Consider the following 24,445-nt stretch of genomic DNA (forward strand, 5'->3'; position numbering starts at 1 on the left):
TCACTGCACAAAGTTGAAAATATGAAGAGGATTAGGAGACCCCTTTCTTCTCCTTAAACCCTAGGAAGGAAGAAGTGGAAAAAATGGTAAAGATAGCATGGCTTACTAACTTTCCAGTATTCACTGGAATACTCCAAGACCAATCATGTTCATCTTTGTATCTTCACAGCACTGTATCTGATCTCTTACAGTGATCTATAGATCTATAGATGTTTGTTGATGAATTAATGAGTAAATAAATGATTCCTTTTTCTCTATTTGAAGTGAAATTCTTTTTATTCATGAGTGTGGGAAAATTTCCGAAAGGAGATGAGTATAGAGCTGAGTTTTTTAAAACAGCTTTATTGAGATATAATTTATATAATATACAATTCACCTATTTAAAGTATAATTGAGATATAATTTATATAATATACAATTCACCTATTTAAAGTATAATTCAATGGTTTTTAATATATTCACAGCTATGTACAACCATCACCACTGTCAGTTTTTAAAAACTTTTGTTGCCCCACAAAGAAACTCATACTTTTTTTTTTTTTTTTTTGAGACAGAGTCTCGCTCTCTCACCCAGGCTGGAGTGCAGTGGCTCAATCTCGGCTCACTGCAGCCTCTGCCTCCTAGGTTCAAATGATTCTCCTGTCTCAGCCTCCTGAGTAGCTGGAATTACAGAAGCTCGCCACCACGCCCAGCTAATTTTTGTATTTTTAGTAGAGATGGGGTTTCACCATGTTGGCCAGGCTGTTCTTGAACTCCTGACCTCATGATCTGCCCACCTCTGCCTCCCAAAGTGCTGGGATTACAGGCATGAGCCACTGTGCCTGACTGAAACTCACACTTTTTAGCTAGCACCTTCACCCTCTCCATCCCATTTCCCCAGCCCTAGACAACCACTGATCTATAGAGAGCTGAGTTTTGAAGGGGTAACAAATGCCTATAGGTGAAAGCAGTTTGGATGTATTGACTTGAAGATGGAGATGGATGACCAAATGTGATCTTGTTGAGGAATGTGGGAAAATGAAGGTGGTGAGGCTGACAGACCGAAGGTGATTTATGCCAAAGAGTTTGAATTTCAGTGAATCACTCAGTCATCAAACAGGTATTGAGATCCTATATGCAGAGTGCTTCCTAGGCAAAGTGGAGTCAATTCAATGGGGAGCTATTGTAGATTCTGGAGCTTGGGAGAGACACTCTCAAAGTGTTGCTCAAGGCAACTGCTTTCTGCTGTTCTGTGTTGTGGGGATGAAGCATGGGGAGGTGAAGGCCTGGAGTCTTGCTCTTTTCTTTCAGTGGCCTAACTGCAAAGCATCATCTTAACTACCATTGAACATAAGACGGCACAATTTTTTTGCTGGCCATATTGCCCTCTGAGCTCAGGGAATGGTGTAGTCTGCAGTTGATGGGGCAGGCTCTTAGCATTAATGCTCACATGTCTTTCTAACTTCCTTGCCCAAAACTGGTTGTGGTGATTGTTCAGAACCCAAACTGAGGATTGGAACCCCTCTCTGAATTGCTAGGTTCAGAAAAGTCAGAAATTGGATGAAGCCATATCTCCCAGGATGTCTTCTTGTCATCACTCTCTGGAGGGGGAAGGGAAAGCTGACGACAGGTGAGTGAGTTGGGTGGTGGCCAACTGCAGGCTCTTTCTAGGGGATGCAGAAGCACCTCTCTGCATCTCTGCCCAGTATACCTTCACTGTTACTATCTTTTGTATCATCTTTCTCCTGGCTGTTATGTCTGTTCTTCTACATAACATGCCTACCCCCGTCATGATTGCTCACAGTCTAGCAGGCCAGTGGCTAGAGAGTGGAGGGCCTCAGGGTTTCCACTTAGCTCCATGTCTGACCACTGGTCGTGCTGGTCACTGATTGTGCCCAGCCTGCTAGGCTAGGTCATCTCTCTGGTGCCAGCCTAGCTGGCGTGTGATTTGCCTGTAATGAATATACAGCATTGGTATATTTATCTTGATTCTTCATCTCCTTCCTCTGACCTTTGGAGGGAGACTTGTTTTGGGTTTCAGCTCCATTTCCAGGAGAGCCGGGTGATTTTGTGCACCTGAATGCTCTCCCCCTCAGCCCCTGTCACTATTGGTGTAGCTTCTCTGCTCTGCGTGTGCCCTGCTACATATGAGAAGCACAGGAAGTGTGGGAGAGAGAAAACTCACGTCCTTCTTAACACAAAGCAAAGAACAAATGCAGAGGAGACCTATGATTGGTCAGTGGATTAAGTAAGTGATCGGTGCTGGATAGGGTTAACTGGCAAAAACTTCCACCAGATTCATAATTCCTTGAGGGCAGGGACTGGTCTTACTTTGTGCCAAGTTTTCTGCCAAGCAGCCTAAATACATTATCATATTCAATCCCCACAACAATGCCTCGGTCCCCCCAGGCAGGTTTTCCAGCTGAGGAACCGGAAGTTCAGAGGTTAACATTCTCCTGATCCAACAGAAGCAAGGCTGGGATTTGAAGCGTGTCCTAATTCCAAAGCCTGAGCTCATTACAGCTCCACTGTCCTATCCCCCCAGGGCCTGGAATCAGTCAGCCCTCCCCTGCTTGAGAACGTGTAGATGTGGAGGGGGAGGTCCTGAAGGAAGGTAGGAATGTGGACAGTCGGGAGGCCATTGAGGAGATGTGTGTGAGGGTTGTGGGAAGCAGAGAGGTGTGAGGATGATGCTGTTGACGTCTAGGTGGACTCCTCTGTGAGAAGCAGCTAGCCCCTGGCTGTAGATGTGGTTTCTAGATTAAAACAATTCGTGGAAACTGAGACGGTAGAGATGGAACCCTGTGGGCTGATTTCATACTGGCTTCCTCTGTGGGAGTTGGTATTTTGAAAATTTCCTTGGTGGTTATGCGCTCAGAGGGTGCCAATTACACATCAGACAAGGGGCTGATATGAACATGGGGCAGATGCACAGGTGATCTTTCTGTCCTAGTTGGTGCGTTTCTCCCAGGTATTATATAGCCTCCAGTTGCTATGCTGGTCACTGATAATTGCTTCTAGGGTAATGCAGAAGTTAAGGAGTCTGAATGGCTAAGCTGCCAGTGGGGAATTTTCTTCTTGACCCCAGTGGGCAAACTGCTGGCCCTGAAGCAGGTGTTTAGACCTGGAGCCAAGGCTGGCCCGGAGAGCCCGGAGGTGGTTGCTGGGTTGCTGTGTGAAACCTGAGGGTTTTTCCTGGGGCAATTGCCCCCATGGGATTCTTTCCTCCATAGCACATATCAGTGTGCGACTTGCCAAGGGGCTGTTGTGCCTGGTGTGAGGAGGGACATAGCTTCTCATTGTCTTGGGGGGTGGGAATCTATGAGCTCTCCTCCTGTGACTCTGGAGCCTGGAAGGAAGTGTCCTCTCAGAGGAGACTTGTTTCAGGTCTCTCAGGGACTCAGAATAGAAAATCGAATGTGGGTTTTCCAGTGGGAGAAGGGAAGCAAGATGGTGATGCCTCAGCTGGTAAGGAGATGTCACGCAGTAGCCAGCCACTCCCTGCCACCATAGGCAGCAACCTCCTAAACACACTTCTGTTTTCAAACATCCTCTTCTGTTATCAGACCACATGTCTGGATTTTCGATTCAGATATTGTCATATAGCTCAAAATCCTCACTGGGAAAATGTGGCTGTGCCTTTGGTCCGTTTGTGGAAGGGAGGGATAAAGAAAACCATGGCTTTTTCCTTTGAGGCCCTGACACATTGGGTAGTCAGAGAGTGTGAAGCCCTTCTGTGTCCTCTGTATGTCCTCGAGCTGGGATGAGACTCCGGTTCTCCAATTCTGATCTGTAGATGAGATGGAGGAATGAGATGACCAGGCACGTCACGGAGGCAGCGCGGGGTCAGAGCTGAAACTCAGGCCTCTGACCTGAAATCGCGACCAGTTTCTAACAGACCTATTACATCTCTGCAGCAGCCTCATTCTTTTTAAGGTCTCTCCCTCTCAGCACATCACTGTGGTCAAGCCTGTTCCCCCACCCAGCCTGGTGCCTCTTCCCTCCACAGTCTGACCACAGAGATTTTCAGTCTTGCTGCTTCTGGTTGGCGAGTTTGTCCAGGAAATGATGGAGCTGAGGGAGATGACTAGAAAAACAATAAACAACCTATTTGGTTTTTGCCCTCCTTTTTGCAGCCATAGAAAAATAATTTTCTGAGGGAGGGGGAGCGCCCACTTTGGGGATGGTAACCCTTGCAATATTTGCCCCAGCAATTAGGAAAATACAGAAAGGCAATGGATGGTTAGTTTAGTGACACATTTTTGAGACTCTTCAAGAGTCTTCAAGCTTATTGTCTTAAAAGGAATCATTTAAAAAAATGTAGTGCATGTGCTGCTGAAGTGAGCACAAGAAATCATTTTTTAGCCATAAAAGTCAACGCAGCCAGATGCAGTGGCTCAGGCCTGTAATCCTAGCACTTTGGGAGGCCAAGGCAGGCAGATAACCTGAGGTCAGGAGTTGAAGACCAGCCTGGCCAACATGGTGAAACCCCGTCTCTACTAAAATACAAAAATTAGCCAGGCATGATGGTGGGTGCCTGTAATCCCAGCTACTCGGGAGGCTGAGACGGGAGAATCGTTTAAACTGGGAGACAGTGGTTGCAGTGACCCAAGATAGCGCCACTGCACTCCAGCCTGGGCGGCTGAGCAAGACTCCGTCTCAAAAGAAAAAAAAAAAGTCAGCATATTGTATCTAAGAAAATAACTAGTTAATTGTAAAGTTTTGGATAGTAGGAAAGAGGAAAATATAATTTTATCATGTTAACTCAGTTATTAGAGGGTATATTGATCTGTTTGTATTGCTATAAAGTAATACCTGAGACTGGGTAACTTATAAAGAAAAGAAGTTTATTTGGCTCATGGTTCTGCTGGCTGCATAAGAAGCATGGTGCCAGTATCTGCTTCTGACCTTAGGAAGCTTCCATTCATGGTGGAAGGCAAATGGGGGATGATATGGCTTGGCTGTGTCCCCACCCAATTCAATCTCATCTTGAATTCCCACATGTGGGAGGGACCTGGTGGGAGGTAATTGAATCATGGGGGCAAGTTTTTTCTGTGCTGCTCTCAGGGTAGTGAATAAGTCTCATGAAATCTGATAGTTTTAAAAATGGGAATTTCGTTGCACAAGCCCTCTTCTCTTGTCTGCCACCATGTGAGACGTGCCTTTCACCTTCCACCATGATTGTGAGGCCTCCCCAGCCACGTGGAACTGTAAGTCCAATAAACCCCTTTCTTTTGTAAATTTCCCAGTCTCAGGTATGTCTTTATTGGCAGCCTGAAAATGGACTAATACAGCAGAGCAGGGTTGTCACATGGTGAGAAGTTGCAAGAAAGAGAGGTAGGGGTGCCAGGCTCCTTTTAACAACCAGATCTTGCAGGAACTAAGAATGAGAACTCACTCATTCTCGAAAGAATGGCCCCCAACCTTTCATAAGAAATCCTCCCCCACAACCCAAATGCCTCCCACTAGGTTCTCCTCCTATACTGGGGACAAAATCTCAGCATGCAGGCCAGGTGTGGTGGTTCGTGTCTGTAATCCTAGCACTTCGGGAGGCTGAGGCAAGAGGATTGCCATTTGAGCTGAGGAGTTGGAGGCCAGCCTGGACAACATAGTGACCCCTATCTCTACAACAAATTTAAGTAATTAGCCAGGGCCAGGCATGGTGGCTTGCACCTATAATAATCCTAGCACTTTGGGAGCCAAGACAGGAATATTGCTTGAGCCCAGGAGTTTGAGACCAGTCTGGGCAACATAGTGAGACCCCCATCTCTATTATAAAAGAAAAGAAAAGAGAAAAAAATTAGCCAGGCCTGGTGGCATATACCTGTAGTCCCAGCTACTTGAGAGGCAGAAGTGGGAAGATTACTTGAGCCTGGGAGGTTGAGGCTTCAGTGAGCCATGACCATGCCACTGCACTCCAGCCTGAGCAACAGAGTGAGACCCTATCTGAAAAGAGAGAGAGAGAGGAAAAAAAAAAGTCAACATGCTATTGAGAGGGGGGAAATATCCTGACTATATCAGGGGCATATTTGGTGTATTATCTCCTGGTGTTTTTTCTCATTCAGATTTTCCTTTTATTTGAGAGACTTTTTTCTTCTGTACCTTGCACTTCTAGAAGGTAAGGGAGAGTGTTAGTCCATGCATTGAGGATAGAGAATTTGCAAGGAAAGACCAAACTATTTTTTTTTTCTCACACACTCAACACAGAACATTTCTGTGACCAGATATGTGGAGTTTTCTCCCCACACACCAAGCAGTTCTCCAGTGGACACAAACTGGGTGTCTTATAATTCAATTTAATTCTGACACCTTCTACCTGGAGATGGTATCAGATTCCACAGGTTCAGGGCTCAGTCCTATAAGATTGCCCCCACTTCGGATGCCAATCACAAGTTAGAGCTACCTGTACTTCTTCTTTTTTTATTTTTTCTCTATCTGCATGTTGCATCTGAGACCTATACTTCTGACCAACCAACTATAAACCAGAGTTCCCGACTCCCTTTTAGGGTTCGATTAATTTACTAGAGCTGTTATTTGAAAGGGGTCCCGCTCCAGACCCGAAGAGAGTGTTCTTGGATCTCGCACAAGAAAGAATTCAGGGCGAGTACACGATGCAAAGTGAAAGCAAGTTTATTAAGAAAGTAAAGGAAGGCTGGGCGTGGTGGCTCATGCCTATAATCCCAGCACTTTGGGAGGCCAGGGTGGGCGGATCACTTGAGGTCCAGAGTTCGAGACCAGTCTGGCCAACATGGCAAAACCCCATCTCTACTAAAAATACAAAAATTAGCCAAGTGTGGTGGCAGGCCCAGCTACCCAGGAAGTTGAGGCGGGAGAATTGCTTGAACCTGGGAGGTGGAGGTTGCAGTGAGCCGAGATCACACCACTGCACTCCAGCTTGGTGACAAAGCAAGACTCCATCTCAAAATAAATAAATAAATAAATAAATAAATAAAGGAATAAAATAATGGCTACTCTTGTTTTGGTTATTTCTTGAGTATATGCTAAACAAGGGGTGGATTATTTATGCCCCCCCCACCCCCTTTTAGACTATATAGGGTGATTTCCTGACATTGCCATGGCATTTGTAAACTGTCATGGTGCTGGTGAGAGTGTAGCAGTGAGGATGACTAGAGGTCCTTCTCATTGCCATCTTGGTTTTGGTGGGTTTTAGGCAGCTTTTTTACTGCAGCCTGTTTTATCAGCAAGTTCTTTATAACCTGTATCTTGTGCCAACCTCCTATCTTATCCTGTCACTAAGAATGCCTTAACTTACTGGGAATGTAGTCCAGTGGGTCTTAGCCTTATTTTACCAAGGCTCTATTCAAGATGGAGTTGCTCTGGTTTAAACGCCTCTGACAGAGCTGCTCACAGAATTCAGAGAAACACTCATGTTTATAGGCTAATAATAAAAGATATTAAGGATACAGATCAATAATGACATGCAGATGTACATAGGTGTAGATGAAAAAAGTCAAACTCTGTAAAATATTTAAAGAGGTTTATTCTGAGCCAAATACAAGTGACTGTGGCCCAAGGCACAGTCCAAGGCATCAAGAGGTTCTGAGAATATGTGTGCAAGGTGGTTGGGTTACAGCTTAGTTTTACACATTTTAGGGAGATGTAAGACAATAATCAATACATGTGAGGTATACATTGGTTTGGTCCAGAAAGGTTGAACAATTTGAAGCTGGGGGCTAGTGTTACAGGTCATAGGTGGATTCAAAGATTTTCTTTTTTCCCTTTTTTTTTGAGATGGAGTCTTGCTCTGTCACCCAGGCTAGAGTGCAGTGGCATGATCTTGGCTCACTGCAACCTCTGGGGTTCAAGAGGTTGATCCCCTCCCAGGTTCAAGCATTCTTCAGCCTCCTGAGTAGTTGGGACTACAGGCATGTGCCACCATGCCCAGCTAATTTTTGTATTTTTAGTAGAGATAGGGTTTCACCATATTGATCAGGCTGGTCTCGAACTCCTGACCTTGTGATCCACCCACCTTGGCCTCCCAAAGTGCTGGGATTAGAGGCGTGAGCCACTGCACCTGGCCCAGATTCAAAGATTTTCTGATTGGCAAGTCAGAAAAGAGTTAAGTTATTATCTAAAATCTGGAATCAGTAGAAAAGAGTGTCTGGATTAAGATAAGGGGTTGTGGAGACCAAAGTTCTTATTATGTAGATGAAGTCTCCTACATGGCTGCCCTTAGAGACAATGGATGGCCAGTATTTTGTATTCAGACCTTTAAAAGGTGCTAGACTTTCAGTTAATCTCTTCAGGATTAGGAAGGTGTGGAAGGGGAAAAATCTAGTTATGTTAATAGAGATTCTTTACAGATGCAAATTTTCCCCCACAAAAGATGGCTTTGCGGGGCCATTTCAAAATATAACAAAGAAACATATTTTGAAGCAAAATATTTTAGCCTCCTTCTTTATCGTAATATTATGCTAGATTCAGGTTGGAATTTGTTGTCTTATTGCAACATAGTCTGTTTTGTCACTGTTGAGATTTCTGTTTTGGCCAGGCATGGTGGCTCACACCTATAATCCCAGCACTTTGGGTGGCTGAGGTGGGAGGATCACTTAAGCCTGAGAGGTCAAGGCTGCAGTGAGTTGTGACTGCACCACTGCACTCTAGCTTGGGTCTCAAAAATAAAAAATTCTGTTTTCATGTTAAAGCTGGTCAGTTGTGCCTGAGCTCCACAAGGAGGAGAGTATAATGAGGCATGTTTGAGCCCCCACATCTTTCCATGGCCTAAAATAGTTTTTTTTCTTTTTTTCTTTGGGTCCCCTTGGGTCTCCTAAAGTGGTGTCCATTCAGTCAGCTGGGGGTTTTAGAATTTTAGTTTGGTTTACATAGGGCAACATATTGCAGGGGGTTAGATGGGTCATGGATCTCCCATGCTCACCCTGGATGCACCACCCTCCCAGCACCTGCACGAGTTCAGCAACCCAGAAGCTCAGCAAAGCTCCATGTCCAAGGGTTTTTATAGAGCTTGATCTTCAGCCACACCTCCCTCTCTCTTTTCCTGGAAGTTTGTGGGTGGAGCTGAGAGATTCAATCTTCTAATCCTCTAGTCACTTGGTCTTTCTTGGTCTTTCCTCCCCATCTTGAGGCTCCCCAGGGCCTGTATCCTAAGTCATTTTCTTAGCATAAACTCAGGTATTATCCATGGGGCTCATTACAAATAACAAGAGACACTTCTGTCACTCAGGAAAGTCCAAGGGTTTTAGGAGTTCTGGGACAAGAACCAGGAAAGGACCAAATATATTTCATCTCATACTACAGGAAGTCTGTGAAATAAAGAGGAAGCACTATTTCTAGAGAAGGATCAGGCTGAGATGCTTCTCCAAAGTGGGAAGAGTGTTGTCAGGTATTTCTGCCACTTAACCTTGTCGTGTTCTTTTGCCCCCAGGAATGTCAGTGAGTGCCAGGCTGACCCCTCAGAGCAATCTGCCTTAATCTAGACAGCATTCGTGTTCTGGCCGGATCATTACACTTTGGAGCTCTTTTTGAGCTTTTTGTTGATTTTCAGGGTTGGATGGAATGGCAACCCTAAAGGTACTCTGTACAGGGTGGAGCTTCTCCTGGAACAGTTTGCCCTTAACTTAGGTGACAACATGTGTTTTCTCCACCAGTGTCTATGATGAACCACATCTTCCTGATCAGAAAATATGACTTTAAAAAACAGACGCTGGGGCCTGGCGCAGTGGCTTACACTTGTAATCCCAGAACTTTGGGAGGCCAAGGCGGGTGGATCACCTGAGGTCAGGAGTTTGAGACCAGCCTGGCCAACATGGTGAAACCCCCTCTCTACCACAAAATACAAAAATTAGACAGGCATGGTGGCACACACCTGTAGTCTCAGCTACTCGGGAGGCTGAGGTGGGAGAATTGCTTGAACCTGGGAGGCAGAGGTTGCAGTGAGCTGAGATGGTGCCAGTGCACTTCAGCCTGGGGAACAGAGTGACACTTGTCTCAAAATAAAAATACAAAACAAAACAAACAAACAAAAACAACCCCAGGAAAGAGGATTGGTTGCACTGTCTTTCTTGGTTATATCTTTTTATGTTTTCAAGACATACTATTGGGAAAGTTCTACCTAAGATCTAACTGAAATCCCCCACAGTACAATCCAAACTCATGTTCTCTTGTTTTGTGAAGATGGAAGAATACCTAGTGGATCTTTGTTTTTGAGAGTATTTCTCCCAAGACTCACTGTTGCTTAGCTTGGCCTGTTGCTTCCAGGTTCCGAGGAAGGTCCAGGCTTTGTACTTGGACCTCACTGGTTCTCTAGTAGGGTCTGTGAGCCTCTGCAGACTTCCTTTATTATTATTATTTTTAAATGAAGTCTCCCTTTGTCGCCCAGTCTGTAGTGCAGTGGCATGATCTCGGCTCACTGCACCCTCCACCTCCCAGGTTCAAGAGATTCTCCTGCCTCAGCCTCCCGAGTAGCTGGGATTACAGGTGTGTGCCACCACGCCTGGCTAATTTTTGTATGTTTAGTAGAGATGGGGTTTCACCATGTTGGCTAGGCTAATCTCGAACTCCTGACCTCGAGTGATCCACCCGCCTTGCCCTCCCAAACTGCTGAGATTAGAGGCATGAGCCGCCACACCCAGCCCTCTGCAGACTTCTTGGAGGAGTTTTCAGCCATTGTCAGCCATGTATGTTTGAAGGCAGGGCTGTCTTAGAGGTTAACAGAGAGGACAGTCGCCTGCCCATTCAGAAAGTTCTCAGAACACTGAAAATTTCTCTTTCTCTGAAGTGCCTTCTCCATGCTTGGATTGCTTCTTAAAATGCCTTTTGCTTCACTGTCAGAGAGATGCAACTGAAAGCGTAGATAACTCAGGAGAGGTAATTCTCACAATTCATCAGACACTTATTGTGTGCTTACTGGGAACCTGGCACTGTTGCTGTGTGCTTGGGATACAAAAATGGACGCAAGCTGGGCATGGTGGTGCGTGCGTGTAGTCCCAGCTACTTGGGAGGCTGAGGTGGGAGGATAACTTGAGCCCAGGAGTTTGAGACCAGCCTGGGTGACAGAGTAAGACCCTGTCTCGGAAGACAGAAAGAAAGAAAAAGAAAGGGAGAAAGAGAGAAAGAGAAAGAGAGGCAAGAAAGGCAAGAAAGGCAAGAAAAGATGGTTACAGATGTCCCTTCCATTGGGGAGCTCCCAATTGAGTGTGTGGGAGATCACTATGTAAAAGTTAATTTCAGTGGCGTATGGCGTTCAGACTAAAGCATGAAAAAAAAAATCGATCTGAAGACAGGATCTGCTGGATGGGAGAGGAGAAGAGGGGCTTAGGGCCTTGGTTTTACCAAATCTTCACCTATTTCACTCACACCCAGCTGCCACCTGTCACACCTGTTTCTCTCAGACAGACAGGTCTCTCAGAGAATCCAGTCATCCTGGTAGTTGGGATTTGTGAAATTATTTCCACCTTGAGAAAAACTGAGAAGTCTAGGGCCATGAAGCTGGTCAGTGACAGAGATGGATCTAGAATACAGGTCTCCAGCAACCAGACCAAGTGTTCAGTTTACTGTGTTTCTCAGGGAGCCCATCTTTATCCAGGAAGGAGCCTATCTTCAGGCAGTGAGTCATGACGCTCAGGCTGGGCCCCTCAATCTGTGGGGACAGGGTGACAGTTTTTCCTAGGACGACTGCCCCAGTACCAGTCCTAGAGACAGGCTGAGGCAGCATGGATTGGAGGCTCTGGTTCTGCTAATTTTCTCGCTGTGTGGTCCTGGGCAGATTACTCACTCTCTCTGGGCCTCAGTGAGATTATAAAATGGAAAGTATACATTTCTGTTTCATCTTGTTGGACAAAATTAAGCACATGTATCTGAAGAGTTATGCTAATGCATTTATTAGTTTACAAAAGCAGAGACATTTGTGCCCATCTATGAGGTCTCCAAGTCTGCTTCTCCGGTTAGTGGAGGCTGGAAGAGTGATTTATTCCTTCTTTGGTTATTTATGAGATGTTGCTTTTCTGATCTATTGATGGGTGCTGAAAAACTGCCTGTAAACCTAGTTTGTTTTTTTTAACTTCCCACAATAGTTATCTTAACCTAGTGTTTATAGTTTAAGGGCTGCTCTCATCTGTGTGTCCCTTCAATGTTGGCCTGCCTAAGATTCTGACTCCAGGTTTCTTCTTTTATATATGTATTTAGGAAAAAAAAAAAGAGAGAGAGAGAGAGAGAGAGAGAGACACGGTCTTGCTATGTTGCCTAGGCTGGTCTCAAACTACTGGACTCAACCAATCCTCTTGCCTTGGCCTCCCAAAGTATTGGGCTTCCAGGTGTGGTCCACAGAGCCTGGCCCCACGTATTTCTCCTCCTTTTCCTGCTTTTACCCTTTCTCTCGCTCACTCTCTTTCTCACCCTCCCCCTTCTACTATTTTTTTTTTTTTTTTTGAGGCAGTCTTGCTCTGTTGCCCAGGCTGGAGTGCAGTGGCCTAATCTCGGCTCACTGCAACCTTTGCCTCCTGGGTTCAAGCGATTCTCTTGTGTGTGCCACCACGCCCAGCTAACTTTTGTATTTTTGGTAGAGACGGGGTTTCGCCATATTGGCTGGGCTGGTCTCATATTCTTGGCCTCAAGCGATTCGCCTGCCTTGGCCTCCCAAGTGCTAGGATTACAGGCATGAGCCACCATGCCCAGCCTCCACTTTCTACTTCTAAATCCATATACTGTCCTGGGGTGATTTCATCCATTCTCTTGGCTTTAATTATTCCTGTCTGAGACCTCATATTTTTCCTGAGCCTTAGGCTTATACCTCCAACTGACTAATGGGTATTTCCACTGGGATGTTCTTCAAAACTCAGCTTGTCTTTTTGTAATTGAACTCATTATTCCCTTCAAACCAGTTTGCTCCGTTCTGTTACTTACATTGGGGCTTGGTACTTTTTGTTTTCACAAGGCTTCTTTCCCTCCAAGCAAATGTTCCTCAAGCCTGCCTTCCCAGCTCCATCACCATAGGCAGCTCTCACGTGTATTACACAAGCACCCCGACTCCATCACAGCCCCTCTCCTGTGCTTCTTCGCTCTGCAGCCAGAAGAGTCTTCATAACCTCACTTCTGTTCCCCTCCTGCTTCATCTACCTGCTGCTCCTGCGTGCTCTGCCTCCAGCCAGTCTGACCTTTTAGTTCCATGAATGGGATGCTCTCTTATTTCCAGGTTTCATCAACGTTGTTCCGTCAGACAGAATTCCTTCTTTATAACACTGACCTACTTTGCCACTGTAAGGCCTTTTCCTTTGTTTAGTTAGCCTTTCCTCTAGGGAATGGTTCTTGACTGAGGTCTTCATTATGTCTGTGTTTCTGAAGCATCCTGCACTGGAGTGTGATTACGTGCTCGCATTGCATCCTTTATTAGATCCTACACACTGAAGGCAGAGTTTATTTTATTCAGTATTTGTTTTATTCAGTGCCTGCTAAGCTCTTCGCATGGAACATAGTAGGAGTTCAGTAAACATGTGTTTAGGGAATGAATGAATAATCAAATGATGAAAGCCTCTAAGGAAATTCGATTTTCATGGAATTCTACGATAAATCATTTTGCAAAGCAAGAAGTCCTCTTGAAGCTGAATAATTACCCCTTCATATGCCATTTATGTAAATCTGTACTATTATGTATTGGCTCGTTTGTCTTAAACCTGTTGGTTTCTGTTCTGGTTTTAACTGGGTTCTGTGTCTTTAGTAAGTGCCCAGAGAGTAGACACTGCTTTTTTTTTTTTTTTTTAGATAGGGTCTCACTCTATCACCCAGGCTGGAGATTGCCGGTGTGGTCTTGACTCACTGCAGCCTTGAAATCCTGATCTCTTGAATAGCTGGGTCTACAGATGCATGCCACCATGCCTGCCTTTTTTTTTTTTTTGAGACAGGGTCTAACTCTGTCTCCCAGCACTCAGGTTGGAATACAGTGGCACAGTCATGGCTCACTGAAGCCTCACCTTCCCAAGCTCAAGTGATCCTCCTGCCTCAGCCTCCTGAGTAGCTGGAGTTTACAGGCATGTGCCACTATGCTCGGCTAATTTTTTCTACTTTTTGTAGAGACAGAATCCTGCTATGTTGCCCAGGCTAGTCTTGAACTCCTAGGCTCGAGGGATCCTCCTGCCTCAGCCTCCCAATGTGTTGGGATTACAGGCATGAGTCACCACACCTAACCTACAGACTGCCATTCTAAAGGTAGTCTCTATTCAGGGGAGCCAAACTTGGCATAGTTAGGTGGAGAGTGATCAGTTTTTCCCAAAATGAGGCTCCAGAGAGCACGAGCACACTGGGAACAATATTTTGTCTGATGGTGGACCCAGGGCCCTGGTATAATCTGCAAACAGCATTTAGGTTTTTTTCCCCACCAAAGACCCGTAACAGTTTTGAAGAGCATTTATTTTTGGAGCTGTGGTTGCCATGGTAACGCAATACTTTTTCTCATCTTCTGATTCCAGGTCAGGGCAACAGTTGTTCCTCCTGCAGGGGAAGAGGATTTTGGAATATATGCATCCTTCCACCTTTTTTCCCCAACTAACTAATCCAACAAACATTTATTGAACATATACTACATGCCAGATACTGTTCCTAACCCCAGAAACAATAGTGAACAAAATAGAGTCTGCCCTACAGGGGCTTATCTAGTGGGGTAGAGAGACTGTCAGCAAATTATCAGTGCAATATTGGTCCCTATTTGTTTAAAAGCAAATTATTTGGCCACATCACTGAAAGGGAATTAGTTTGTTTTCTAAAATTTGGAAATTAAGAGTTGTAAAGGAAGTGCTTTCCATACTGCTTTGAAGAACGATATGGGAGCGGGGAGGAGCTGGTGGCTGAATGTGGGAAGCTGACTCTCTTCCCACTGATAGTGGGACTTCATTGGATTTGTGTGGGCACTTTGGAATGCAGATGCATTTGTTGCTCTGACATCATCTAAGACCTTGGGAGATGACAGGATTAAGCTGGGTCTCTGCAGCTGTCAGATGTCAAAGCTGTTGCTCTCCTGGTGTTTGTGGGAGTCTCTTGGCACTAACAGAAGCCAAGAGCCAAAGAGCTGCCAGAAATGGCCGTTTATTATCCAGTGTAATGACAGCCTGGAAAACAGGCCGGCAATGCCATTTATTAAGCTACCATAGAGTGCGGTACCTTAAACTGGGCTGCAAGAAGGAAGGTAGAGAAGAAAGAGGGGATACTGATACCTGCTGTTGGGAGCCTCCTATCAGGGTGGCAGAGAGTGGCACTCACAAGGACACAAATGAAAATGATGCAGACAACAGCAATTTATCACAGTCTCTTAATTTGAGTAGCGCTTTACCTTTTCAAAGCAATTCACCAGGCCATGCGCTCTCCCACGGAAAGGACAGGGTATAATTATTCTTCGTGATTGCTGTAGCACTGGCACACACCAGGATGTCCAGTGACAAGCTTATGGCATGACAATCTATTACCTCATTTGTTCCTGCCTCCTACGGGGCAGATGTAATGAGTATACCCACCTGGCACTTAAGGAAATGGGGATTCTGAAATATGCCCACATCCATACAGCTAAGTAATGCTGGAAACCAGACTCAAAAAGAGGTTGTGTCATGTCACTTTTAATTTAGGCCCCTTTCTTTGTTGTACCATACATGTGTTGTATCTGACATTATACTGAGGCTTATGGATACATGCTGACAGTGTGGGTAATTAAAATCCACAGGAAATGAAACATAAAGACCAAACATTTTAACTAGCAGTTTCGACATGCTCCATTGTTTGAAAGCAGCAGCTTCTGTGAAAAGCTTTGACTGGATTTTACCTCCCCTGCTCCCCTTCTCCCCTTCTCATTTGGAGGGACACATTACACAGTCAGGCTGCCAGAGAGAGGAGAGTCCAAATCCCGCCAGCCAGCACTTGTTGCTTGGCTGCTATGTGCTGGCCACTGAGGTGTGGCTGGCTTCTTCTCTTGAAAGATTTAGTCTAGTTTATTTATTGCAAATTTTATACATGAAAAATATATAAATATATAATAAATATATAAATATATAATATATATGTATATATTTATATTTATATATATAATAAAAAATATATATATGGTGGAGTGCAGTGGCATGATCATAGCTCACTGCAGCCTCTAAATCCTGGGCTCAAGTGATCCTTTTGTCTCAACCTCGTGAGTAGCTGGGACCACAGGCCTGTGCCACCATGCCCAGTTAATTTTTTAGATTTTTATAGAGACAGGGTCTCACTATGTTTTCCAGTCTAGTCTTGAACTCCCAGCCTCAAGCAATTCTCTTTCCTTGGCCTCCTAAAATGTTGGGATTACAGATGGGAGCCACTGCACCCAGTCCGACAGCAGATTTTTTTGACCATCCATTAGGCAGTCAGTGCAAATAATTGTGGGCAAATGTAAAAATTTAAAATGTGACAGTCAAGTCCAACAGAGCTTAAAGGAAAAACATATAATAAAAATGTGACAAGTGCATCTAAGGAGAGGACAGCAGTAACTGTTATATTTGGTAATCCTGGCAATTAGCCAGATCTTGTGAAGGACATTTTTTCTGGTAGAACTTCCTTGGCCGGGCATGGTGGCTCACACCTGTAATCCCAGCACTTTGGGAGGCCGAGGCAGGTGGATCACCTGAGGTCAGGAGTTTGAGACCAGCCTGGCCAACATGGTGAAACCCTGTCTGTACTAAAAATACAAAAATTAGCCAGGCGTGATGGTGGGTGCCTGTAATTCCAGCTACTTGGGAGGCTGAGGCAGCACAATTGCTTGAACCTGGGAGGTAGAGGTTGCAGTGAGCCGAGATGGCACCACTGCACTCCAGCCTGGGTGACAGAGTGAGACTCTGTCTCAAGAAAAAAGAAGACCTTCCTTAGTAAGTGGAGTTGGATAGACATTTTGCTTTGGAAAACAGAAGCAATTTACTCTCAATATTAGGTCTACTTCATTCATTTCACAGAATAGGCAAAGATGTCTGGGGCTTTGCTGACTAGGAAATTCTGGTCCTGGCCTTTTGCTTCTCTTCTCCCTTTTTGCCAGATGTAGAACCAGCAGGCTTCCCTTTCATTTCTCCAGGAAAGAATGGGTAGGGAAGTGAAAGTTTGGTCTTGTGTTTCACAGGAACCATTGAAGTAAAGAATTCAATATTTAGATATTTTTGAGTTACTTTCAGTGCATTTTTCTGACCTTGTTCCTCATAGCCATGGAGAATCTAGAGTTCTAGAGCATTTTACCTTAATTAATGACTAGTTTAAGGCCTTTTTGGGTGGCTAGTTTGGAAATGACTCATATTCATGGTCTTGATCGGTTCAACAGTATCCTTAGAAGGTTAGGAAGAAACAATTGGCAGTATGCAAATAACTCCAAACCTCTAATCCAGCTTAAACAGAAAAATACAGCACAATATATACATGCAGAAACATAAATGTTTTCTAATAAATATATGTATATATCTAATACACATAAATATATATTAAATATAAGTATATATGTATATACAAGTATATATGCCTTTTTATTTTAAGACAATCTCACTCTGTCATCCAGGCTGGAGTGCAGTGGTGCAATCCTGGCTCACTGCACCCTCTGCCTCCTGGGTTCAAGCAATTCTCATGCCTCAGCCTCCCAAGTAGCAGAAATTACAGGCACGTGCCACCACACCCAGCTAATTTTTGTATTTTTAGTAGAGACGGGGTTTCACCATGTTGGGCAGGCTGGTCTTGAACTCCTGACCTCAAGTAATCCTCCTGCCTCAGCCTCCCAAAGTGCTGGGATTACAGACATGAGCCACCATGCCCAGCAATATATAGGTATATATATTTTAAACCTGGATATTCCCTAGGGCAGGCTAAGTACTTTTTGGTCCTGGAATACTAACTCAAATTTCAGAAAGAAATTTTAATTTGCCTGTTGCATATGATACTTGTCTTAATATCAGCAATTGGGCTCAAACCTATCCACCTCAGGGAGATTTCTGGATCTTGCCTGTTTTATTATAGGGGAGGACAAAGTAAACCTAAAGAGGGCTGAGCAATGGAGCATCTGAAGTCCCAGGTCGCTACTGATTGTGAATTCGAGGGTGATCAGGGACAGCTAAGAAACAGAAATGTGTTTCTATTTCTTCCAAGGCTCTGTATCTTTGTAAAATCCCATTGACAATGGCCCATGCCAACACTGTTCCTCACCTATCCCCACCTCTAACAAGGCCAGGGTAGATACTTTCCCAGCAGCTGAGTGTGACTTTTATCCTGGTAATAATTTCAATCCTGCTTCCATGGAGTAAAATTCCAGACTGGGACAAGCGTTCTTTCTGCAGGCAGCTTTGCATCGTCAGCTTCCTCTTACATACATTGGTGATCATGATAATACCTACCTTGAAGACTGGTTTGCAGATGAAATAAGATAAGGCACCTCTCCAATTTCCTGACATCCTGTAGGTGCTCACTTCCTGGTTACTTCCTTTGTCCCTCTCCCCTTTAAATTTAAGAGAAGGAGGTGTTTTCATATGAGTGTCATTTGGGGCCAAGCTTATCTGATCTGAAGGACAGGCCCCGGGGCTTGTGTTGTTTTTCGTCATTGCCAAGCACCTTTGCTGAGTCATTTGGGGTTGGCAGACCTGGAAAAGACAGTGGTTTAGAGAGTGGTTAGTGCCGTGTGTGATCGGCCAAGGCAGGCTCTATAGTCTCTTAGTATTTCCTGGTGCACTTTTGGAACCTGATCTGCCCTTCTCATGGTTAAGGGCGGGGGATGAGTAGCCATGGGGATGTTCTGCATATCTTGCCTCGTGCTGAATTTCCTATAAAATGGCTTCATGAAACTTCGATGTCAGCTTAAGCAGTACTGCCACCAGGCTCTGCGGAGGGCCCTAGTGAATAGAGGGCAGCAGTGTCTTCCAAATTTGAAATGAGTGACGTTGGGTTATAATTAGGGGAGAAGAGGCTCTTGGTGCTACTGAGAAGATAAAGTGAGAACTTTTCTTAGAAAAGTGTGAGATTGTAAAGAAGAACCAAGGTAAGATTTAAAGATTGCCTCTGTGAGATAGGAGACATATGTGGGAATAGGATTGGTTTTACATGTCCCCTGAAATGCTTATTCCATCTTTAGTGAGGCTGTATTTGTGGGACTAGGTGCATGTAATTCTTATGTTTAAAGAAATGCTTTAACTTGTTATATCTGAAGGATATTTTATGAGCACTTATTCTTTTACTAGTTTTGTGATGTTTTATCCCCATCAACATCAATGACAAGTATTGTTTGAATATGTACTTCATGTAAGATGTAGTACACATTAAGTAAGAGCCCTACTTAATATTTAGGGAAGTAGGAAATTAAACATTTAAGTCTATTTTTTGCCCAACATATAGAGATGAGAGGGAAAAATATTTGATTAAACTGTAATCTTTATGTCTATTGTGACTAGGTAGAGATTCCTTAGGATGAGCTAAAATCAAAACAGATTTCACTAGAATGTTATTTTTTATTTTATAGAGACGAGGGTCTTACTATGTTGCCCTAGCTGGTCTCGAACTCCTGGGCTCAAGTGATCTGCCCTCCTCGGCCTCCCAAAGTGCTAGGATTACAGGCATGAGCCACCGCGCCTGGCCAGATTTTACTGGAATCTGCTTGTGAATTCCCTTCAAAATTAAAATTACACTGGAACCCTTTCTGATGATATGCATTCCACTCAATCGATCATTCATTCTCTACTTGCTATGCAAACTGCTGTGCTCACCACGCAATATGGGGTAGTTCGCAAAGCCACGGACTCTGGAGTGATCTGCATGGATTCTGTCCAGGCTCTGCCACTTACTCTCTGCCCTTACCATATTTTTTAGCTTTTTTGAGGCTACATTCTTCAGCTTTATTGTCTTTATAGCACTTTGTACTTCTGAAATTATCATCTTCTTTTATTTTTCTCTGTTAATGATCTGTCTCTCATTTCTGCATCCCTTCTGCTAAACCACAAGAATTTGAGATCCTTGAGAACAGGGACCTTGCCCAATCTGTTTATTACTGTGTTCCCAATGGTTAGAAAACAGCCTGGCATATAGAAAACACTCAACGAGGCCGGGTGGGGTGGCTCGCTCCTGTAATCCCAGCACTTTGGGAGGCCAAGGTGGGTGGATCATTTGAGGTCAGGAGTTCAAGACCAGCCTGACCAACATGGTGAAATCCTGTCCCTACTAAAAATGCAAAAAATTAGCCGGGTGTGGTGGCACACGCCTGTAATCCCAGCTACTCGGAAGGCTGAGGCATGAGAATCGCTTGAACTGGGGAGGTGGAGGGAGGTTGCAGTGACCCAAGATTGTGCCACTGCACTCCAGCCTGGGCGACAGAGAGAGACTGCCTCAAAAACAAAACAAAACAAAAAAGATCAGCACACTCAACAATGGCATATCCATTTTATAGAATGAGCAACTGTTAACAGTTATCCTTCTTGTGAGCAGTAGCACTAGAGGGTTAAGAAAAAAGTTTCAGATGCCTTCTCTACCCACCAGGAGTTTGACATTCTTGTTCTCTAAGGGCGGCATTGGTATTGTGGAAAGAGCCCCGAGAGTCAGCAAACTCGAGTTTTATTCTTTGCAGTGCTACTAAATACCTCTGTGACTTTACACTTCTCATTTACCTTCTTTGGGCTGTTGGATTCCTGTTTGAAAAAGAAAAGATTAGGGCCAAGTGTGGTGGCTTATGCCTGTAATCCCAGCACTTTTGGAGGCTGAGGCAGGCAGATCACTTGAGCCCATGAATTTGAGACCAGCCTGGGCAATGTCGTGAGACCTCGTCTCTAGAAAAAAATATAGAAAATAACCAGGTGTGGCTGGGCACAATGGCTCATGCCTATAATTCCAGCACTTTGGGAGGCTGAGTCAGGCAGATCACTTGAGGTCAGGAGTTTGAGACCAGACTGGTCAAAATGATGAAACTCCATCTCTATTAAATATACAAAAATTAGTCAGGTATGGTGGCACACACCTGTAGTCCCAGCTACTGTGGAGGCTGAGGCAGGAGAATCACTTGAACCTGGGAGGCGGAGGTTGCTGTGAGCTAAGATGGCACCGCTGTACTCCAGCCTGGGTGACAGAAGGAGACTCTGTCTCAAAAAAAAAAAAAAAAAAGTAAAGAAAGAAAAGAACTAGGTGTGGTGGCACATGCCTGTGGTCCCAAGTACTTGGGAGGCTGAGATGGGAGGATTGCTTAAGCTCAGGAGGTCAAGGCTGCAGTGAGCTGTGATGGCACCACTGCACTCCAACCTGGGTGACAGAGAGAGACCCTGTCTCAGAAAAAAAAAAAAAAAAGAAAAGAAAAAGAAAGAATTAGAATAGTTTATCCCTTCCTGCTGTGAAGTATCGGCTCATGATTTTATTAATAAAATTAGAGATTGTTATAAAATGATAACCTGGAAAGAGAGTAACAGTTAAAGGACACACTTATCAAATGAGCATACAGGAAGTGAACCAGGAAGCCACATTTCTGTGTCTCTGTTAGCTGCCTCTAAACCACGTTTGTTCTTAGACTGCTATTCTTTCCCTACTGTCCAGCCAGCGTCAGCCCACCCTCGTGGTTTAGTTCACGTATTTTAGAATAACCAACAACTCCCTTCTTTCTCAATCTTTGTGTCTTCCACTTAGCCTTCAAACAGGCTTAATGGAAGATTTCTTAGCTTAGCGTCATGGGACTTTTAAGGCTAGACAGGGCCTATGTGATTGTCTAGCACACTCTGTTCATTTGACAGATAAGCAAACTGAGGTTCAGAACGGTGGGGCAACTTGCTCTGTGTTCTACGGAGTCTATGACAGAGTCAGTGCTGGACCCAGACTTTTGAGCCTGGCTCTGGTGCTATTGCTCCACTGTGCTCCGTGCTCTATTTTCCACATATTTTATTTTATGTGTTTGTTTTTTGAGATGGGGTCTCACTCTATCGCCTGGGCTGGAGTGCGCTGGTGCGATCACGCTTACTGCAGCCACGACCTCCTGGGCTCAAGTGATCCTCCTACCTCAGCTTCTGAGTAGCTGGGACTACAGGCATGCACCACCGCACCTGGCTAATTTCCCTACTTTTTTGTAGAGACAGGGTCCTGCTACATTATCCAAGGTGGTCTTGAACTCCTGGGCTCAAAGAATCCTCCTGCCTTGGCCTCCCAAAATGTTGGGATTACAGGCATGAGCCACCATGCCTGGCTGCCACATATTTTAAATAGATGAGTACCACTTAATGCATGACTCCACGTTAAGTGCATATGTATGCTACACAGAACCTAGTTGGAATTCCGAGAGAGAGAGAGGAGAGGGGAGGGGATTAGGGGAATTGGCTTACATGATTATGGAGGCTGAGAAGTCCCATAACACGCTGGAGACCCTGGGATGCTGGTAGCATAGCTCAGTCCAAGTCTGCAGGCCTCAGAACCAGAGAAGCTGATGTTGTAACTCTCGGTTTGAGGCCAAAGGCCTAGAACTCAGTGAGCCGCTGAGAGACAGAGCGAGGAAGAATATAATCCAACTCTGGCAGTTCCATTCACATATTCACCTTTTCTCAGTTTTTGTTTTCCAGGCCCCCAGCAGAATGGACGGTGCCCACTCACAATGAGGGCAGATATTCCCCACCTAGTCCACTCAGACTCACATGCTGATCTCTTCTGGCAACACCTTCACAGACAAGCCCAAAAATAATGCTTTACCGGGTTCCTAGGTATTCTTTAATCCAGTCAAATTGACACCTAAAATTAACCATCACAATTACCATCACTAAAATCAATCTGAGAAGAAAATGGTCATAAAGAATTTGACGCAAATCCCTTTTTTGATTTATAGGATGAACAGTATCCTAGATAAGGAAACAGTGAAAGGCTGGTTTTGTTTTGTTTTGTTTTGTTTTCCTGCTCTTCATACTCTCCAATGTGAGTAATTGGCAAAAAAATCCAGGAGAATGGCAGCATGCTGGGTGGTAAGAACAAGTATCTCTCAACATGTAGAGTGTGTGTACGGGTGGGTTATTTTCAAATTTCAAGTCTGCAGATGGGTAGTTCCAGGTATGGCTTGGTGGTTGAAGTGGAGGTTCTTCTGGGGCTAGTCCTTTGTGCTCCTGTAATTTCCTCTCAACTCTGAGTCTGATCTCCTTAGTGAGAACAATCATTTTAATGCTTAATGCACAGCAGAGTTAACAGAGTATTCAGACAATCACAGACGCAGTGGCCTTCCTAGCCATGAGTTTGGAAAAGCGTTTCTAGGAGCTTGTTGTAACAGAGGCTGTGTAGATGACAAAGAACATGCACTGCATTGTAGATGGGTTATAGTTATGGTGACCAGCCCTTGGAGTTAGGGCAGATTGGGGTATTTGATTACAAAAAAATGAGACACTTCTATTTTTTTTTTAATTTGCTGATCATGGGAAAATCTTCATAAACACTTGTATTCTTTTTGTTTTTTTGAGATGGAGTTTTGCTTTTGTCACCCAGGCGAGAGTGCAGTGGCATGATCTCGGCTCACTGCAACCTCCATCTCCTGGGTTCAAGCAATTCTCCTGCCTCAGCCTCCACAGTAGCTGAAATTACAGGCGTGAGCCACAACACCTGGCTAATTTTGTATTTTTAGTAGAGGTGGGCTTTCGCCATGTCAGCTAGGCTGGTCTCCAACTCCTGACTTCAGATGATCCACCCACCTCGGCCTCCCAAATTGTTGAGATTACAGGCATGCACCACTGTGGTCGGCCATATTCATGATTTAAAGGAATTGAAGATAAAAGAATTGAGTTTGAAAAAAAGAGAGAGAAGAATATTATTTTCTTCAAATACTGACTTTTAAGTGAGATAGTGTGCAAAAAATCCATATAGTAGGTACTCAATACCTGTTAGTTGACCCTTCTCTTATGATGTGAACTGGTTATTCACAACTATCTTTATACTTTAAGTCCTATTCCTAAACATACACTGAGGTTCTGGAGGGCAGGGCTGGGTCTTAGGCAAATTTGTTCTGCTACCTTCTCAATGAACACCTGGCTCACCCAAAGCTTGCCTCTCATCTGTTTTCTGTGTACAGATTGCCATTCAAAAAGTGTTTTCCGAATGAGTGAATTATTTACTTTATGGACCATCAAAATCCTTTTTATGTTCTTGTCCATTTTTATGTCCTTGTCCTCCCTCTTGTCCCTTCAAGTTCAGTGGGTCCCAGAACTGAATTTGAAGAGAGTTAATTGGATATAGGCCAGGAGTGTGATTGGACATACGTGTGTGTGTGTGTGTTTCATTAAAATTCTCAAACTAAAAATAAATGATTTGTGGATTAGTCAACTTCTGTTTTCTTCTGCTCGATATCCTGAATTATCCAGTACCTGTTGCCTGCGTGCTAATGAAAAGTGACCATGTGTGGTATGACAAGCTTATCAGAAGGCTGTCAAAGTGCTTGGCAGAGAAGACATGGAGTTTAATCCTGAGTGGAAAATGGCATTGTGGAAACAGATGAATTATAGTAGATGAATATAGTAGAAAATATAGTAGATGAATT

The 24,445-nt window shown here is 44.3% G+C and overlaps 1 protein-coding gene across 6 annotated transcripts in view; it reads left to right on the top strand.

Moving 5' to 3' along the window:
* GRAMD1B (GRAM domain containing 1B) overlaps nucleotides 1–24,445 on the top strand; it is a 274,598-nt gene that overhangs the window by 78,122 nt on the left and 172,031 nt on the right. The window contains exon 1 of one of the 6 annotated variants that reach the window (XM_058446835.1): nucleotides 18,944–18,958. The exons of the other annotated variants lie outside the window; for them this stretch is intronic. The gene's annotated coding sequence lies outside the window, so the exon portion shown is untranslated. Of the gene's footprint in view, nucleotides 1–18,943; nucleotides 18,959–24,445 lie in introns of those variants that run through there. 6 annotated transcript variants of the gene reach the window in all.

Source organism: Hylobates moloch, unplaced genomic scaffold (genome assembly GCF_009828535.3).
Source record: "Hylobates moloch isolate HMO894 unplaced genomic scaffold, HMol_V3 SCAFFOLD_11, whole genome shotgun sequence".
Lineage (NCBI taxonomy): Eukaryota > Metazoa > Chordata > Mammalia > Primates > Hylobatidae > Hylobates > Hylobates moloch.